At 38.3% G+C, this 21,451-nt stretch overlaps 1 protein-coding gene across 3 annotated transcripts in view; it reads left to right on the plus strand.

Annotated features, from left to right (window-relative positions):
* The window catches only part of LOC139454116 (solute carrier family 12 member 4-like), a 188,626-nt gene that overhangs the window by 422 nt on the left and 166,753 nt on the right, over positions 1 to 21,451 (plus strand). The window lies entirely within an intron of this gene.

The raw sequence follows: 21,451 nt of genomic DNA on the forward strand, positions 1-21,451 counted from the left end.
TCGAGTTTTTGGGGCCATGTTTACACCCCTGCTTTAGATGAGTGTAGTTATTTATAACCCTCTCGTTATATTTTAAGTGTTATTCATTTTCATGACATCATGTGGTTATTAGTTTTCACTAAAAGAATTTTACTTTTAGAATTTGACATTTTTATTGCAGCTGTGGTGATTTGACTGACTCACAGGTCAATTCCATCAAGTTATGGTCGTCCGTTGAAGATATATTTATGAATTGTTTTAAAAGAACATTTTGTACTTTATTATGTTACACATTCATTCCTATTTAATTGAAGTGATATATCAAAGATTTATCATGGACAGTCGTTTGTAACTGACCTCAGTATAAGGTCAAGTTATGTGTGCTTTCCTTATTAGGAAAGTTGCACAATGTTTAAACACATGTTTGAGTAAAAGGAAACTGTACTGGCAACCACTACAAAGTTATAAATATGCCCCACCTGTGGTAGAATACCTTTTGAGTTTGTGATTAGACGTCACATATGTAACTTGGTGACCCCAATGACCATAGCTCAGCAGGTCTTGTTGCGACCAGTTGTTTGAAGCTGTTAGCATGGTCAGTGCATGGTATAAATAATATATCACACGCCTGTTCACATTAGAATCGCAAGAACGGACAGTTATGATTGATATTCTCTTTGGAAAGTGTTTGCTTTTGGAAATTATTGATTGATCACTGTGAGAATATTAATTTATTTCACCTAGTTGAAAAGAAATAATTATCAAATCTATTTTGCATAATTATGGTTATTATATTTGATATTAGCAGTGCCTGCTATCAGTGTTAAGCTACACATGAACAATACCAGCCCATGTACATAGCAGGTCAACCTGTCAGTATATTGACTCTACATTATGACATCATCACAAGGAGTGTATTGTGTGTTTTCTATCATGTTAACAATTGTCATGTTTATGAGAAATGAGTACACAATGCAAGCAATGAAAAATACCTGTATCACCATGATAACGACCAAACAAAGACTATAAACCGTGGTTTATTGTCCTATACACCTTTGGGAGAGGACTTAATCAGTCCAATTATTTAAGCCATGTTAGAACAACATGTGTTTTGACAGAAAACATTGTGAAGCACTGAAAACACTAAATTCAGTGCCATGATTAAAGCTTTCACAAGGAAAGAGTATCAAGCAAGTTGGCAGCTCTAGCAGTTTGAGTGAAGCCATTCAAGACCAACTTTTTCAGTTAACTCAAATTTAATTATGTGTAGCCATAAAGAAGTTAACGATGACCCTGGATACACGGAAACAATGCGGCGGCTTCACACCGGGCACTAGTGGATCATCTTATCCGTGTTTGAGACTTGCCTACTCTGTGTGTATCAATATGCTTTAATGCAGGGTATGATTTCATTCTGTTTTACCACCTGCACCAGGTCAGTCAAGTAATTAATCAGGTTGCACCACAAACATATCGGCTGCACCATTTTATCATGAATTGAAACTCTGTAATTTTAGTTATTTTAAATGTTGAATAAATTAAAAGAGAAAATAAAATTGAGAATGTGCTCCAGTATTTTAATTTGAGGTAATCTGTATATGGCTTTTCACATCTTGATATCCAGGAAACAACCTTAAACAGAAGTTTCAAAGTGTCTGTTTGTTGTGATTGTAACGCATGAGTGACTGTTCTATAGTGGTAATAGTGAAGAATTAGTTCTGCAAGTTCACTGCATTCAGACCTGTGTGATCTTTTGTGAATCATAAGGTGTCAAGGAATTGATCTTTAAATCATATGCAGTCAAGTAATTGATCTCTGATAGATCATATGCTGTCAAGGAATTGCTCTCTGATACATCATATTCTGTCAAGGAATTGATCTCTGATGAATCATATTCTGTCAAGGAATTGCTCTCTGATAAATCATATGCTCTCTGATAAATCATATGCTGTCAAGGAATTTATCTCTGATGAATCATATTCTGTCAAGGAATTGCTCTCTGATAAATCATATGCTCTCTGATAAATCATATGCTGTCAAGGAATTTATCTCTGATGAATCATATTCTGTCAAGGAATTGCTCTCTGATAAATCATATGCTGTCAAGGAATTGATCTCTGATGAATCATATTCTGTCAAGGAATTTATCTGATAAATCGTATGCTGTCAAGGAATTTATCTCTGATGAATCATATGCTGTCAAGGAATTGCTCTCTGATAAATCATATGCTGTCAAGGAATTTATCTCTGATACATCATATGCTGTCAAAGAATTTATCTCTGATAAATCATATTCTGTCAAGGAATTTATCTCTGATAAATCATATGCTGTAAAGGAATTGATCTCTGATGAATCATATGCTGTAAAGGAATTGATCTCTGATACATCGTATGCTGTCAAGGAAATGATCTCTGGTGAATCATTTACACTTCACAATCTAATCTTTGATCATGTTAATGAAAGATTAACATGACTGCCCACCATCTTTCATGTACCTATTCCCTCACTTGATGGGCAACTGTCGATGAACATATATGTTAAATGTGTTGTACACATCCAATCGCCCACTCAGTCATCCCTCAGATGTTGCTGGTGGTTCAAGGATGACTGGTCCATGCAAGCCATCACTCCACACACACCAAGCCATGCAAGAGCAGCCCTGTAATACATCACCGCCTACTCTCGCATGCTTTACAAGATACAAACGGAAAATCGTTTTTATCGTGTTATAGAAACAAGGTTGTTTTTCGTTTTTTATTTCATACTTTTTTATTTCCCAAGACTTATATGTTATTTAATGTAGGATGGATGATACATGTATGTCTGTTTTACACAAAAAAAACAGTATTAAATGGCAATAGACACACATTATATTACTCTTGATAATAGAAACAGAGTTTAGTTATTGATGTTAAGCACAGTACTGGTTACAACAGCTATGTATAGGTTTTTTGTAAACTCACTGCAAGTGACAGTCACTCACCGTGATATGCCGTCCATTTATACTTGAATATTCTATATGATATGCGGAAGTATTACAATCTCATTAAAATCAGATCTTAGTTCTAGCTACCGCTAAACAAAGATCTGAGGACATCCCATTAGGGGTCACATCAGAACGATCTTTCATCCGACCAATCAGAGAATCGCTTACCCGATCATTAAAGTGACCGTCGGAATTTGATTTCTAATCATGCAACCTCAAAAATTTTAACATGGGGTATTCTGAACGATAGTTAAAGGCTTTATGACTGAATCCATAATATCTAGACCATCTATTAGCCATTCAAGAATGTTCTTTTGTTCAGGTTTCAAATTTTTAATTGACAGTTTGTCAAAATATGTTTCGAAGCGTAGTCCCCAATTTGAAATTAGTGCCGTAAAGCACAAGAAAGCTGCCTTCTGTTTGGCTAATGTCGACTTCTTGTCAGTCATTCCATTGGTCAGTCAAAGTTCGCGAAAGGTTAGTCTGACGTGACCCGTAATGGGATGTCCTCAAATCTTTGTTTAGCGGTTGTGAGAACTAAGATCTGATTTGAATGACATTGGGAAGTATTATGAATGTCTATTTCTATAGATAGCTATGTTGGAGTCCAGGGGATACTGAGTTCTATCTTTTGGGGGATCAAGGCTGGGAACATGTGGCACGCTTTACTTCCAAGAATGTTTCTGATGTCATATCCTTATCAGTGCTACTTGACATACTGACCAACCCTGAATGTCTGGTATTGACATACTTTACAAGGGGCGGTGGGGTAGCCTAGTGGTTAAAAAGTTTGCTCATCGATTCACTCACTCACCCTGAATGTCTGGTGTTGATGTACTGACTGACCTTGAATGTCTGGTGTTGATGTAGTGACTGACCCTGAATGTCTGGTGTTGATGTTGTGACCAGCCCTGAATGTCTGGTGTTGATGTTCTAACAGGCCCTGGGTCTGGATGTCTGGTGTTAATGCAGTGACCCATGTTTTGGGTCGTGTGTTATCATGTTTTATCTATTTTTGAGATGGAAGAAATTTAAAACATTTAAGCAATAAAAGAATTCTGCAGCTTTCATTTACACATATCCATTTTATATGGGCTAAAATCAGTCACCACTTGAAAGTAGTGAAACATGTTAAGGAGTGAAGTGTTCTCAATTTAATTGTGGTTATGCCGATGTATTTTAGAGTCCTGTGAATGAAAGGTTGCGGTGTTACTGCTTATGCAGCAGTGGAATTAGATTAGACCACTGCAGATTCCCATGACAGTTGCAGCATGAATGCATTGATGTGCCCCTTGATAATATCTAGCACTGTAATGTGATACATCCTGATATCACACACACAACCATGCCATAATGAGTCTCACTTGTAACATTGTGCAAATAAGTTCTTTATATTCTCTCACAACAGTTAGGGTGGCCTCTTGCCGGCACGGCAATTCAATTCCCATAACTCTGTGTAGAAATTGAGTTTTGCCTGATTTTACATATTTTCCCCCTTTTTGTTATAAAAAAAGTATTAACTTGCATGAAGAAAGACACAAATAGTAACATACATTCATTATGTTTGTATTAATGTACTTTTGAAAAAAAAATAACAGTAATCTTGACTTAGAAAGGGAAAATGTTAAAAAAAATGATGCAAAACAGTAGGGTCATTTCAATTGGCAACTGCAAACTTCATTTGATGAATTTTGTAATAAAACTTATATCATTAGAATCGCAAATGCTTAAGGAATACTATAACGCACCGTAACGCGATGATTTTCGCCAACTTCCATGCGTAACGCGGTGGCGAAAAAATATCAAAAGCAGGAGAAATGTGTTGGAATTGGTGGGCAAGCCATTCGCGCGCGTTCAAGGGAGATAACCGAGTGCGGCTTATTTACCATCAGCTGCCAAGAAGAAGAAGCGGCAATAAAATATACAACTCTAAGTACATCGTCATTATTAAGCGTAATACAATGTTGCCTTCAAACAAAAAGACATTGGAGAGAGAATGAGGAAATTCTCAAAAGCTTTGACTGTCTCAGGTACCCAAGAAATGACATTTCGTTACATTTTGAGGGCTCTTTTACCGGATGTGCAGACAACTTGAGAGTTCTTCGACCGGATCAGCTGACTACTTGTGCCTAATGTCAGGTCTCATCGTATGGTCAACGCAAGTTACACCATGTGAATTAATTATGGTAATTCCTACAAACACAATCGTGATCTTTGCTGTAACACACAGGAAATGTTACGTAATGACCATGTCGGGCAGGTGTTCTGTTTATGTAATAAACTTGTCAGTGTCACCAAGTTGTTTTTACAGTGATTTATGGCACCTCGTTAATAAAATCAAAGCCAGCATTTCCTCGAACCCACGAATTTTGCAAGAGAATTTTTAGTTGTTTAGTTGTTTATGTTTATATTGTTTATGGCATTTTCTTGATTTCATGAATTTTGTATGACAATTTTGATAACATGAGAATCGCAAATGCTTACGGAACACTGTAACGCGGTGGCGAAAAAAAAGGAGAAATGTGTTGGAATTGAGACAGCAAATTTCAATATATTATAACCATGATAACGCGGTTGGTTTCCGTGGATATCGCCTGACAAATATGTATGTGGGATTTTATTAGCGATTTTAATTGTGACAGCATATATATATGTGTGTGTGATGGCGATACTCACCTCAATGTTCCCTTCCGCCACTTTATTATGTGGCGATACGGTACGGAATAATTCGAGCATGCGAAAGACGTTCGTGTGATGTTAGTCATGTCAGTCGGCATTTGTCACCTCGAGTTATCGGCACGGACACGATGTTTAATGCCAGAATATATACATGAGAAATCTTTGTCACATGTGGTAACCAACCACGATATGTCCACGAAGTTCCATATTTTAAACATCCGCGCGATTTCCATCTGAAGTACGGTCAGAATATAACAATTCAGTACAAACGATAAGCATTGTTGTAATCAGACCAACCATGATCCGGCAAAAAGCTTTATTCCGGCGCATGGGTGACCTGGCATTACACCTAATTTGCATATCATGTGACACAACATTTCGTAAACAAACGCGCTTATTCTGAAATTAGAAATGCAAGCCTTTCTGTGCGCTTTACATATTATTTGGCATAATTATTTAGACTGTATTGCTACTGGCTATAAATTATCGCCAACTCCCCGTTGTCGCACGGGATATCATTTTAATTTTGCTCGTTTTCATTAGTAGAGAGAAATATTTATCCGAAAATGATAAACAAAACACTAGTGAGGAAATATTTTTTTTAAAAACCCACAATAATCGCCAAGCTCGAATACAGTTTTATCAAAGACATGCGGGCTAACGCGACTAATTCACTCAAACATTAAAAAAACCCACAATGACGCACTTCCGTTCTGGCATTGCTTTCTATCGGTCAGTCATTTCTTTCTCAAAATACAATTCTGGAACCTATTTGAGCTGTACATAGCATGGGTATATATCGAAATCCATAGTACATAAGATAAGCATGTAGAGATCGAATTTGGGGAACATTGGTTTGTCAGATTGCAGACGACAAATTGGTAATGTCAAATGTATAACTGAAGCGCATGCGTGATCACGTGGCACGTGGCACGTGGCACGCGAAAGTTCTAACAGATATCAACTGAATCTTATTTCACGAATTGAAATCACGGAGTGACAGAAATGAAACAACAAATGGCGATAACTGGTCGGTGACCAGTAGCTCTATCATGTCTACAACGAGGTCATGGCACGACGTAAAAGTGATCTGTGCCGTGTATGTATTGAAATGTTCTGTAATGAGCATGTCGGGCAGGTGGTTCTGTTTATGTAATAAACTTATCAGAAGTTGTTATACAGGGATTTATGGCATTTCCTTGAATCCACGAATTTGATAACATTAGAATCGCAAATGCTTACGGAACAGTTTTTTAACTATTTTCGCCAACTTCCATGTGTAACGCGGTGGCGAAAAACATTTAAAAAGCAGGAGAAATGTGTTGGAATTGTGACAGCAGATTTCAATATTTTTAAACATGATAATCATGATGGTTTCCAAGGATACCGCCTGACGAATATGTATGTGTTGTTTTATCATACATATAAATCGAAAACAACAGTCGTCAAAAACGGAGATTACAAGAAAAAATGGCATACATTTTCAGAAAAGATCAAAAGCAGGAGAAATATGTTGGAAATTGGGGGACATGTGGTATAATATTAGCGATTTTGATTGTGACAGCATATATGTGTGTGTGATGGCGATGTTTACCTCAATGTTCCGTATCGACACTGCATTATGCAAATGCTTACACAAATGAACACGGTTGTTTTCGACTATTTTCGTCAACCTCCATGCGTAACGCGGTGGTGAAAAAATATCAAAAGCAGGGAAAATGTGTTGGGATTTGGGGGGCATGTGGAATTTTAATAGCAATCAAAATAATTGTGACAGCAGATTCAAATATTTAGAACCACGATATCGCGGTTGATTTCCATGCGTAAAGCATTACCAATATGGATCTGGGGTTATATTATATATGAAACTGCCGCCACACAAATAAAATCGATAGTAAAATCCCGACTGTCCTCATTGGATAAGTCGAAGTGAAACGGCGATTACCTTGATTACATCCATGACTTACGCCGTGGCGAAAAAAGATAAAAAACCCAGGAGAAATGTGTTGGAATTGATGTGCATGTGGATTCAAGCAATTGAGATACTATGACATGCCAGCAACCCATGCTTGCCGTAAAAGGTGACCATGCTTGTAAAAGGCGACCAACGGGATCGGGTGGCCAGGCTCGCTGACTTGGTTGATGCATGTCATCGATCCCAATTGCGTGGATCGATGCTCATGATATTAATCACTGGGTTGTCTGGTCCAGACTCGACTATTTTACAGACCGCCGTCATATAGCTAGAATATTGCTGGGTGCGGCGTGAAACAACAAACAAACAAACGATGACATGCATCAACAAAGTCAGCGACCCGGACTTGGTTGATGTATGTCATCAATCCCAATTGCGTTGATCGATGCTCAATATGTCAATCACAGGACTGTCTGGTCCAGACTCGATTATTTACAGACCGCCGTCATATAGCTGGAATATTGCTGAATGCGGTATTTAATATATGTTGTGTTGGAGGGAGCGTTATTTACATGAGCCAGTTTGGCCTGTTATCAAATCTCAGATGAATAAAATATGATTAACCCTTATTACATGTTGCGGGGTGTCTTATTTCATACAAAACCAATGTTCTTAAACAAATCACCTTGGGTGAAACAGATTTATTTCCTTGTTTTTAGCGTCGATTTCATAATGCTTGCATGCGTATGGGATAACATAAGATTGTTATTTGTTATTCTTAATATGCTGTGGGGCATTTGATATTTACAGTCCACATGCCCACGGTGATTTTCTAATATATATTTCATATGCATACAGTACTTCTAGAAATAATGCAAATTCCTCAATCGGCATACACATCTGCCATACACAGGAAACTCTGTATATTTAATTATCCACTGTGATTGGCAGTTATACAGTCATCCCCCGCGATAACGCGGGTCTCGGGGCCCATGGACGACCCCCGTGTTATTCCAATTTATGGAATGTAGGTCGGGTGATAGTTGAACTAAAGAGGAGTCAAATACATGTACTGTATATGCACACTTGAGGACGTATGTGCATAAATGAGTAAGATCGATCTTTTGTAGAAGTTTTGATGTTCCGTTATTGTTAACTACTTTGACTGTTGGGCCCATTTGAATGCAAATATGGTAAGATATACATGAATGAAATAATCTTTTTGGGCTTGAAATTTCATAACTTCGCCACAGATGGGTGTCCCGTCATGTCGGGATAGCGTAACTCACGCAAACAGTGCATTGTCCAGTGTCTGGTCGTACCCCGTCTTTTCCTGCTTCATGCCAAGGCCTCCGATTCTGTCTTTAGCCTGTGAATCTCTTTCTCTCTTGATAGACACAATTTTTTATGGATAACAACTTCTTTAATACTGTGAAAGGCGACGTTTCGGTATAGATCCTTATACCGTTGTCAAGCAAGACTGAGGATCTATAAGGATCTATACCGAAACGTCGCCTTTCACAGTATTAAAGAAGTTGTTATCCATAAAAAATTGTGTCTATCTTGTCATCCGTCAAATTGTGTCTATCTTGTCATCCGTCAACTTCTAAGTAATGCCTATCAAACAATCTTTCTCTCTTGATCAACGTTGACTTCTCCGCAATGCTTGTCGTCTGCTTTTCAATGATGCCATGATGAATTGGTACAGAAAAAACTGGGAACTGGACTTTTATATACCCAGTATGATTTCAGCACTCACTTCTTCTCACTTTTAATGTAGTTTCAGATTAGTTTTAACTCTTACATACGCGACAGCTTGATGTTCAAAACTAGTCACAGCAAAGATTGATTTGTTAAATTGATGAAGATGGAAGTCGGATCATAATTAGGTCCAGATACGGAAAACCTACGTCGTGTGTTTTAAACAAATAAAAATAACAGGTGTTCATTGTTTTTTGGATATTATTGTATTAGGTAATCCCTGTGCTATCACCAAATACGCGTAATCAAATGGGAAACAGCATGAATTTTATGGGAGCCAGTGATCACCCTGCGGTCAACTGGGATGACGCAATACAGCACGTGACTTCTCCATAAATGAACTTACCCCTCCACGTTAAAATATGTCGCCTCTTGTTTTGTTTACATTGACAAACAGGGGGATAACTGCACATTCCATCAGCAACTAATATAAATACAAAGCCAATTAGACCGTGCACGCGTTGGCACAATATCCCGTAATTAATGCCAAAATATTCTTCATTTCAGAAGGTATATATATATATATATATATATATATATATATATATATATATATATATAAACTTCATATATGAGAGAATCACGATTTCTTTCCGTGGTATGATAGTTGATTACACCACGAATTAGCCAAAGTACTATGTATCGACATCACAGGCGCGGCGTTTTGCGAGAATGCAACGATTACTTGAATCGGAATTCGCTCGATCGTTCATCCGTCCAGTCACTGGCGAAGAATTGTGAAAGTGTAAGAGAATCGAAGCGAAGCGAAAATTAACATTTAACATTAATAATATACCAAGAATTGCCCAATAACATATGGAATTGATAACGGGGTAAAATATTTTAAAAAAAATTATTATCTAAAAATATTATGCTATTTTAATATAATACATTTTTATGCTGCTGTCACCCATCTTGAGTGCCTCATGTTTCAGTTAATTTAATATGTTTTATGTACATAAACATGTACAAATACATGGACATATCAATAAGAGGTCTGATTTACTCCTAAACGTTCATCCAGTAATGAATGCGTCAAATTAACAGTCACAACAATAACGCGTCAGGCTGTACTTTACAATGACACAACCTTACGAGTTTCTTTCTCAACAAGTAAGGGTTAGTTTCTGGGATATGCATTAAGGCACTTATATCAACTTTTTACAGACGTGCACGTCTCGAATTCCTTGAATTGGCTGTATGGCAACGTGAACCCGGGAATGATTTTAATTGTTTGACAATCGACCGTGCAGCAATATACATCTACAATATACTTCATCGCTGTTTAGACCCGTTAATTCGACAGCCTCGCACTCCCGACATCGACACACCATATTTGCAACGAACTGCTGAAATCACTTTTTAATTAGCCTCGTTAATCCGACACAGTGATCAACGTACTCCGTGGTCATCTGCCCGCGAGTACACAGACAAGTGTTTTGATGCGAGACGAGTCGGCGAGTAGCTGCATATTTCAACGTCTGCAGAGATAAACTTGCTTAACAATAAACAATTACGGCTTTAAATAAACAAAACAGGATTAATCACATGCCTCGATTACCTCAATCTCATTAAACTCATATGCAAATTCTCGCAACCGCTGTGGACATTACAGGTCACGTCAGAACGACCTTCCGCGAAGTTTCACCGACCAATGAAATTACTAACAGGAAGTCGACATAAGCCACTAAGAAAGCAGCTTTCTAAGCATTTGCGGCACTAGTTTCAAATTGGCGACTTGCATTCCCAATTATGCCTTATAAAGAATTTTAAGTCAGACAAACAGTCCGTATCAGTAGTTTTTGAAAAAGTATTCCGCTAACATAGTAACATAACAATATGATTATTTCCTTTTTTAGTACAACGTGTTTGAATTGTTATCGAACGTGTAGTTGTCCGATTTTCGATCACGAACGTTAATACTACCTAATTTCGTTTATCCGACATAATTATATGCAACCAATAATGACGGATTAACAGGACTTGACTGTACGATGAACACATCCGACCTTAGGAGGACGTTTCACAGTGAAATATGCCCCGGTCACATTCCCACAACAAGAAAAAAAAATATCAACATAGTGTGCTTAGTGTTTGTCAAATTGTCGATTCTTCTTCTCATTGTTAACATAGCGAACCACATCGCGGTTGTTTGTTACACTACTACAACTAACTTGTGATTGTCATGTTTTAACATATTATTGGCAGCTGCTGTAGAAAATACCCATGTCCTTAAATGTACATACAACGGTTCAAAATTACAAAACGTGTCTATTTTTCCGTTCTGGCCGACGTAATGTTAATTCATTGGACCTTCAAAACCTGTGTAGCATCGTTATCGTAACATTTAAATGACAACAAAATAAGTACACAGAATTATTAATATCAATATCTTCGTGAAGATCCGGGTTAGCATGGTTAGAATTGGTCTTCAGCAACCAATACTAACGGGATCGGATGGTCAAGCTCGCTGCATAGATTGATGCATGTCATCGTATGCTCGTGAATTCACTGGATTGTCTGGTTCAGACTTGATTATTTACAGTCCGCAGTCACCCAGCTGTGCGGTGTTAAACAACCCCACAAAGAAACAAGTCACCTCGCCGTAATGAAGTACGGGAGTCAATTATTGTCGGTTAACCGCAGTGCATTTTTTAATTCCAATAAATAACTGTAGAAACGATGAAACATACACGTAAACACGCGCGCACAGTGAATATCACAGGCAACATTGTGTGTAGAAAACATACTGTCCACGTGTTTTCAGAATTTGAAAAACCAAGTTGGCCAATGGAATTTATGCCCGGGTAAAAATATTTGCATAAAGCGAATTCCGACCTGTCGACAACGGACAAGTACGTAAACCATCTGTCTAGTCATTGAAAAAGATCATGTTTTCTTCCCCATTTATATTTATGTTTGATGTTATTATTCTTGCATTTGCTATAGTGTAAATTATAGCTAATGCAACATATTGTTGCCATAACACGCGCAATTGAACTTGCTACAAACACCCGCCTGAAACACGTGGTGCTCTTTGTGATGCTGATGTATCCCATAATTATTATTGTAAGTGCTCACCAATAAATGGAGCTGTTGATGACATCTGAACATGATTTCAGAATGAACATGTATATTTGGTGGGACTAAATATTTCATAAAGCAAAGAAACAAGACAACAGGCGTACGGATTTCTTCCGTTGACTTTTATTTCTAACATCCTCAAATAAACGATCAAAAAGATATGCCTTAACTGTTCCATGACGTGGATGAAATAACTAATCAGCTGCTACCGTATTTTCTTGAGTATAGTGAGAAATATTTGTCCAAAAAACACAGCTGTGTAGAAGAGGGTGCGCACTGTACACGAAATAATGAGTTTTTATAAAATTTTTCCCCATGGAAAGATATTGCCGTGAGCACGTAACACCGGATATACCATGTCAACAAATCCATACTGAAGTACGAAAATTAATCATGTAATAACACTGTCTGGCTATAAAAAGTGTTGTTTTTTTTGTATATCTGGACTTATGCATGTAACTTATTTCATTAATTTGATTCAAAATTCCTTTTAATATTGTTTTAATTAATTTCAGCGAAATCGCGTGTGAAGCGAGCGGAAGATCGCGCAACTCACCTTTATTAACAGCAACCACGGTCAGATTACCGCTATTGACGCCTTGAAACGAACATTAATTCACAGAGAATGGATACATATATCATAAATGCCATACTTTGACTCGTTAAAAGTCATATTTGTTACAGTTTGACGATTCTATGTCAACACGTAGTTCTCGCGATCACGTGCGCGAGAGCCTTGACGGTGACTGGTCAGACTGGTTCCATGTGAAAAAGAATTACCCGGCAATAGCGATCAGCTGCTTCGCTAAGGGATATTATTATTTAAAATATGTTTAGTAAAAGCCGCAACTAAATTAACAAGATATTGGGATATATTATTCCTGATAAAAAATAGTTTCAGATACAATTTTTGCCGATCCTTGCATTAAAATACTGTAAAGTTTTATATCATTGGGTGTGTCTTGACCGAATCACCGGTAGATTCCAAGAATACGTGTGTACAGCTGATTGCTGTGTCCGGCTTAGTTTACGAGAAAATACACAAGGTAATCTTAATCCCTGGATGTAAAACAACGCCTGGCAGAACACAAAATCCAATTTAAACGGTAAATAAACATGTCTGGTGATTTTTTATCTCAAATTTCGAATTTGTACTGACCAAGTTTTTCATCACCCGTACGTTTACCGGAATTCGCTGAAGGGGTAGATCTACGGTGTAATTTTTTTCTGCACTTAGCATTCGATTTTTCCCCCAAAAATACTGAATGCCCTAGAGGGGGGTGCGCACCATACTCAAGAAAATACGGGTAATTGATATAGGAAATACCCACACACATTGTGTGAACTCTCAACATCAACTGAATGTCATATTAAATCGTAGACCATTCATTGTGTGCTATGATGAATAGATAAACCACTAAACTCGTGAAGTTCACGTAATAATTTTCAAACAATCCTGATAGTGCAACACGTCAATTTTAAATCACACACATCCAAGTACACACACGTCTTTCCATGTATTGACATTCACCCGCTAACCGCACAGGCCGCGGACAGCTAAACGAGCCTCCTGGTGGTAATGAAGGCCGGGAATCAACCAAGCACTAACGGTGAAGTGACACCAATACACAGGATATTCAAAGTCCTTTTACACGCGCTTCATTGACTTTGCCCACGCACGCGAAAAACCGGGTCCTGCAGTAGAAATTGAAAATCCACATCCCAAAGAGGCCACCCTGACTGCACAATGACTGTGTTGGGAGGGTGAACATTAAAAGGTACACTATTGCTGATGAAATTGTCATTGAACATGTAATTCTAGTCACAGGGATGAGTTCTGTTGGCTTGCACACCACATGGTTATTAAGGTATGAGTTCAGGGATTTATCTACACCTGCTCACATTCAGATGTTCGGCCTATAATCGGCAGCAAATGGAAGTAATAATTCCCTCTTCATGTTAATATGGTATAATGTTACTATTATAACTAATGTGATGGCTCAAGGTGACTTCTGTTTTGCTGATAACAGGAGCAATACGAAGGAGAGCCTCAGATGCTTCATTTACCATGCTTACATTGTTGCTGTGAATGCAATGTCACAATACAGTGTTGCGATTGATGTCACGATACAATGTTGCGATTGATGTCACGATTCAATGTTGCGATTGATGTCACGATACAATGTTGCGATTGATGTCACGATTCAATGTTAAGATACAATGTCACGATACAATGTTAAGATACAATGTAACAATACAATGTCATGATACAATGATAGGATACAATGTTAAGGTACAATGTCATGATACAATGTTGCAATACAATGTCATGATACAATGTTTCGATACAATGTTATGATACATTGTTATGATACAATGTCATGATACAATGTCATGATACAGTGTCATGATCGATGTCACAATACAATGTTATGATACATTGTTAAGATACAATGTCATGATACAATGTCACAATACAATGTCATGATACCATGTCTCAATACAATGTCACAATCGATGCCACAAGATACAATGTTATGATACTATGTTAAGATACAATGTTAGGATACAATGTCACGATACAGTGTCATGATACAATGTTATGATACAATGTCAGGATACAATGTTACGATACATTGTTAAGATACAATGTCATGATACAATGTCACGATACAATGTTATGATACAATGTCAGGATACAACATGTACAATGTCATGATACAATGTCTTGATACAATGTCACGATCGCTGCCACAAGATACAATGTTATGATACTATGTTAAGATACAATGTTAGGATACAATGTCACGATACAGTGTCATGATACAATGTTATGATACAATGTCAGGATACATTGTTATGATACATTGTTAAGATACAATGTCACGATACAATGTTACAATACAATGTCAGGATACAACATGTACAATGTCACGATACAGTGTCAGGATACAATGTTACGATGCATTGTTAAGATACAATGTCAATACAATGTCACGATGCAATGTCATGATACATTGTCTCGATACAATGTCATGATTGATATCACGATACAATGTTTTGATACAATTTCACAATACAATGATACGATACAATGTCATGATACAATGTTATACAATGTTACGATACAATGTCAGGAAACAATGTGCAATACAGCGTCACAATACAATGTTAAGTTGGTTGGTTTATTGTTTAACACCGCACTCAGCAATATTCCAGCTATCTGTAAATAATCAAGTCTGGACCAGACAATCCAGTGATTAATATCATGAGCATCGATCCACGCAATTTGGATCGATGACATGCATCAACCAAGTCAGCGAGCCTGACCACCCGATCCCATTAGTCGCCTTTTACGACAAGCATAGTCACCTTTTACAACAAGCATGGGTTGCTGAAGACCTATTCTACCCTGGAATCTTCAGGGGTTTACAATGTTAAGATGCCTCTGAAATAAGAACTTTTAGACAATCCCTTTTTTGACCAATGGTTTCCCAATTTGCCTGCCAAGGCACTTAGTTAAGAATTCAAGATAACTCATGATGTTATACATGTTATATGCAAATGGAATCCTTAAAATGCTAACTAGTAAAAATCGTTTGGATCCTGTTCGTCTGGAAACCCCAGTTCTGCCTTTTGGAATGTAATGGATTATTAAAGGGAAACTACTCTACACCATGATTCTATGATCAGCAGTTTCATTCCACTGATGATGTCCCTGGGGGTGGCTCCCTCCAGATTTACGTCGTTTCACTGTATATCGACACATGGTAAGTGCCTTCACTAATAACTGGAGAAAGAATATCAGTCCCAATCAAATGTGTATCACCATATTCAACTGGAAGACAAGTTATTAGAGCCCTAATATTCAACAGTACATTTGCAGAGGTAGTTTTCAGGTACCGGGTATGTGCTTTGTCTCTATTTATTGCACTATAGGCATCGAGGCCAGAAGTTGCACCAGACATCTGGGCCAGTAGAAATGTAACAGTTGCACCAGACATCTAGGCCAGTAGAAATATGACAGTTGTACCAGAGATCTAGGCCAGTAGAAATATAACAGTTGCACCAGACATCTAAGCCAGTAGAAATATAACAGTTGCACCAGATATCTGGGCCAGTAGAAATATAACAGTTGCACCAGACATCTAGGCCAGTAGAAATGTAACAGTTGCACCAGACATCTAGGCCAGTAGAAATATAACAGTTGCACCAGATATCTGGGCCAGTAGAAATGTAACAGTTGCTACCAGACATCTAGGCCAGTTGAAATATAACAGTTGCACCAGACATCTAGGCTAGTAGAAATATAACAGTTGCACCAGACATCTGGGCCAGTAGAAATATACCAGTTGTACCAGACATCTAGGCCAGTAGAAATATAACAGTTGCACCAGACATCTAAGCCAGTAGAAATATAACAGTTGTACCAGACATCTAGGCCAGTAGAAATATAACAGTTGCACCAGACATCTAGGCCAGTAGAAATATAATAGTTTTACCAGACATCTAGGCCAGTAGAAATATAACAGTTGCACCAGACATCTAGATACTGTAAATCGTGAAATAAATGCGTCTCCAAAAGACTTATATAAAAGTGGTTGCCAGGATAAAATGTCACGAGCATTTGTCCAGTTGGCCAGCCTATTTGTGAAGCCCTGTTACTGATGTATCACTACAGGAAGACATCAAACAGTGTGTACATAGCGTATTAAACTATAAATGATATACAGGCATTTGTATTTGAAATGGTAATTTGGCAGAAAATAACCTGCTCTGTTATAACAATAATGTGCACAGCTGTTGTGGTTGGGAATAATGTGCTGTAAACTGTGTACCTGACATGATTGAAGGAGGATCACATTTCAGCCTGCACCAGCTTGTGTACATCACCATGTAGCCCATCTCACAGATGTTCATGAGTATGGAATGCATGAATCAAATACAAATCAACACTGGAATTCTGTTGTAGAGATCTAGGCCTTAAAACTCCGACAAAATATTCCAAACCTTGCTTATGAAGGTTATATAATGCTGATTGTGTCTTTCTCCCATGTTGGATATGATGTTTGTTTGTTTGTGGTTAGTGCTGCACACCCAAATATTCCAGTTAGATGATGGTGAGTCCAGTGATTGGAATATGATGTCTGGTGTTGATGGTTGCTGACCGACCCTGTTCCTGTTAGTTGCCTCTTATGGCTAACGTGGGTTGCTGAAGACCTATTGTAATCTGGGTCTTCACGGTCTCTGACATGATGGTGTTACCATGGTAGAGTGAGTGAGGGAGTGTGTATGGCTTTATGCGGCTTTTAACAGTATTCCAGCAATATCATGGTGGGGGACACCACAAATGGGCTTCACACATTGTACCCATGTAAGGAATTGAACCTGGGTCTTCAGCATGACAAGCGAATGCTCTAACCACTGGGCTACCCGACCGCCCCTTACCATGGTAGACATTAGTAGGCCCATAAAGCGGCAAATATGTCACAGAAATTGGTGATGTCAAGTAGCCATGGTCACATCTGAACTGAAATAAATAAATTTTTGTTTGTACCAATAACAGTTTTTGAAATATAGAATATTTGCTTTTATGTGCAAAAATATCACAGATGAGCATATTACAAAGGTGTAGGAACTTTATCGAACTTGAGTGTTTGATGTGACTGATATCGCTGACACTTGGCATCAGGAATGGCAATAATCATAATGTTATGTTTGTCAATATATTCTTCAGCTTAGTACAACATCTGTAACACTGATGGCAATAACAAAGAGTGAGTGAGTGAGTTGGGTTTAACGCCGCTTTTAACAGTATTCCAGGTATATCTTGGTGTGTCAGCTTAATGTGGGAAGAAAGCCTGAAGTGATGCAGGTCTCAGACTTTTACAACTTCGGTGAAACCCACTAGCACGGGTATGGTGCTGACAAACCTAGAAACATAATTGGGGCGAACCGTGATTCGAACCCACAATCATAGGTTTCTGGCGTGCCCAAGGGACGCAACTCTGCACAGCGACTGGGCCACCCCTGCCCCCAATAACAAAGAGCAAGAATGACTTTTATGTGTAGGCCTTTATCCTACATTGTTTAAGCTACATGTGTTTGAGTAAGTCTATATAACATTAAAATGACAGCAACGTCTGCTGTGGGTCAGAGAACCTTGGTATATGTGTTTACTTTAAGAATATATTTTTTTTTTATATGTTAGACATGACATATTCAAAGACTGTTCTTTGTTCAAGAGTCTGAATGTCAAGTCTAGCCATGTTGGCAGCTCCAAATCATCTTCATGAATATACCATGTATACATTGGAATAGATGCATGCATAAACAATAGGCACGTCAAATAAATGATGAATAAAGTAACGTATGCACCGGCAATAGGTATCTTGGATCATTTTATTATGATAATGAGTGTTTGTATGTTCAGCCTTTCAAGGTGAGGTAATACAATCACCGAATCTGAATAATTTTTGCAAGGAGACAATTATATTGAAGCAGTATATTGTAGTGGTGCCATGGTATTTGATACTGCATTTATCACAGAAGGATCCAAAGATCATGTGCAGGGATGCTGACGCTGATGTATAAAAAACAACTTATTGAAAAATCATTTAGAGACATTTGACTATTCTGTTACCCAGTTATGTGCAAGGATTTTTGTATGTCTTTAAGTGCTTACTTTATGTTTGTTTGTTTGTTTGTTGTTTAACGCTGCACTCAGCAATATTCCAACCATATGACGACGGTCTGTATATAATCGAGTCTGAACCATACAATCCAGTGATTGATATCATGAGCATCGATCCACGCAATTGGCCTGACCACCCGATCCCGTTAGTCGCTTTATTATGCTCACTGGATGTTGGTTTGTTTATTTGTTGTATAACGCCGCACTCAGCAGTGTTCCAGCTATATGACGGCAGTCTGTAAATAATCGAGTCTGGACGTGACAATCCAGTGATTGACATAATGAGCATCGATCCACGCAATTGGGATCGAAGACATGCATCAACCAGGTCAGTGAGCCTGACCACTTGATGCCGTTAGTCGCCTCTTACGACAAGCATAGTAGCCTTTTACGGCAAGCATGGGTTGCTGAAGACCTGTTCTTACCCGAATCTTCACGGTCTCATATACAATAGAATGACATGATGACAGAATGTATTACATCTTCTGTTGTCATGGCAACCACTGAACCATTGTTGGGACTATTCAACCAGAAATGACCTGTGTTTTCCATCAAATTTTGATGACATTGGACCTACAATCATGGAATTACATTTGAAAACTTAAATCTTCCAGATTTCTCGATCATATTTAGACCCATGAAGATCGGGTTAGAATGTCCTCAGCAACCCATGCTTGAGGTGACTAACGGGATACAGGTGGTCAGGCTCGCTGACTTGGTGAAACCACAAATAAACAACTCATATCATCCAGTAAGCATTGTTGAGTGAATGAAAATAAGAACTAGCACACTTACCTAAGTCATAGATAAAATATCTTTTGAATGTGCCATAAGTTACATTCATATTGTGTTGCATGTAACATATCCTGTCAAGACCACACCCCATCTTGAGATAGTGCCTATGTGTTACTAACAATGACAATGAAATTCAATGTAGTTGATATATTTAGCATGTGTATGAACACAGCCGGGGTTATATATGACCCCAGCAGGGCTCCAGCCTACAGCCCCATCAGCTGTCCCTGCTGTTCTCCACAGCACCTCTACTTAGTCATCAGAGTCTGTAATATCTCATAAGTATCTGTTATGTGAAATAATCTCAGACAATCTTACTATCGGGTGTAGATTTTGTTTCAGCCCCCACCTCATTTGGTGTGACATTTGCAGAGATTGGGTGTAGACTTCAACTAGTGCACACAGTTGTGTTGGAGCTAGTCTTGTGTTGATTTTGGGGTGTGGAGATAGAGAGGTGCACACACTTGTGTTGGAGCTAGTCTTGTGTTGAGACGGCAGTAAGCACCATGACCAGGGATGTGGATTCAGTTCAGACTGTCTCGGAGTTTGAACTATGGACAGTGTTTGGCCACAAAGGTGATGTCTTATTCCCCCACCTAGTTTTCTAGCCAGTACTTAATGTGTGAAACCCATGTTTTGATTTCCTATAGATTCATCCTGTGGGCAAAGTGATGTTTTCTCTAAATATTTGTTGTCTTCATTCCTTCATTTCTGTTCAATTTGATCTGGACCAATCCTGTTCAGCGATACACCTGATACATCTGAGCCATATGCCTTACCCTGTTCAGCCATACACCTTACCCTGTTCAGCCATACACCTTACCCTGTTCAGCAATACACCTTACCCTGTTTTGCAATACACCTTACCCTGTTCAGCCATACACCTTACCCTGTTTTGCAATACACCTTACCCCAGGGGTCAAGAAACCGTATTTTGCGCCGGACATGTCCGATTGGGAATCTCAAATGTCCGGTTTAAAATATTGCTTACCGGACATTTAAATTTTTCTGTCCGGACATTTTAAAAAGTATTGTCCGGACATTTCTTAAATTTTGGCCGGACATGATCAACAGTTAGGACTGAGCAGTTTCTGTCTGCAGTTGTAACACAATGAAGATTATCTACACTGACAAGCTTTGTTTGTTTTGATTGCTGTAAATACATCGTACCTACATGATAGTCCAATCGGTCAATCACTGTAAGAGGCAATAAACTGAGTTGACACTGATTTATCGAGGATTAATTACTGAGAACATCTTGTTAATTTGAGTGAAAGGTGTATACAACTGTACAAATACCTTGCATCATTGATGTACCTCATTATCCTCACAATGCTACGATACGTAACCTCAGACAAGAATTAAATTGTTTGATAGGCATTACTTAGAAGTTGACGGATGACAAGATAGACACAATTTTTTATGGATAACAACTTCTTTAATACTGTACTCAGACAAGAAGCCAAAGCGTGACGACAGCCAGTTGACCGATGCAGATCAGTCGAGCGGATCTGCCAAACCCTCAAAGTCTGGACGATCATTTTGTAAGTCGTGGCT

This window comes from Haliotis cracherodii, unplaced genomic scaffold (assembly GCF_022045235.1).
Source record: "Haliotis cracherodii isolate W230 unplaced genomic scaffold, xgHalCrac1.p SCAF_10, whole genome shotgun sequence".
Taxonomy (NCBI): Eukaryota; Metazoa; Mollusca; class Gastropoda; order Lepetellida; family Haliotidae; genus Haliotis; species Haliotis cracherodii.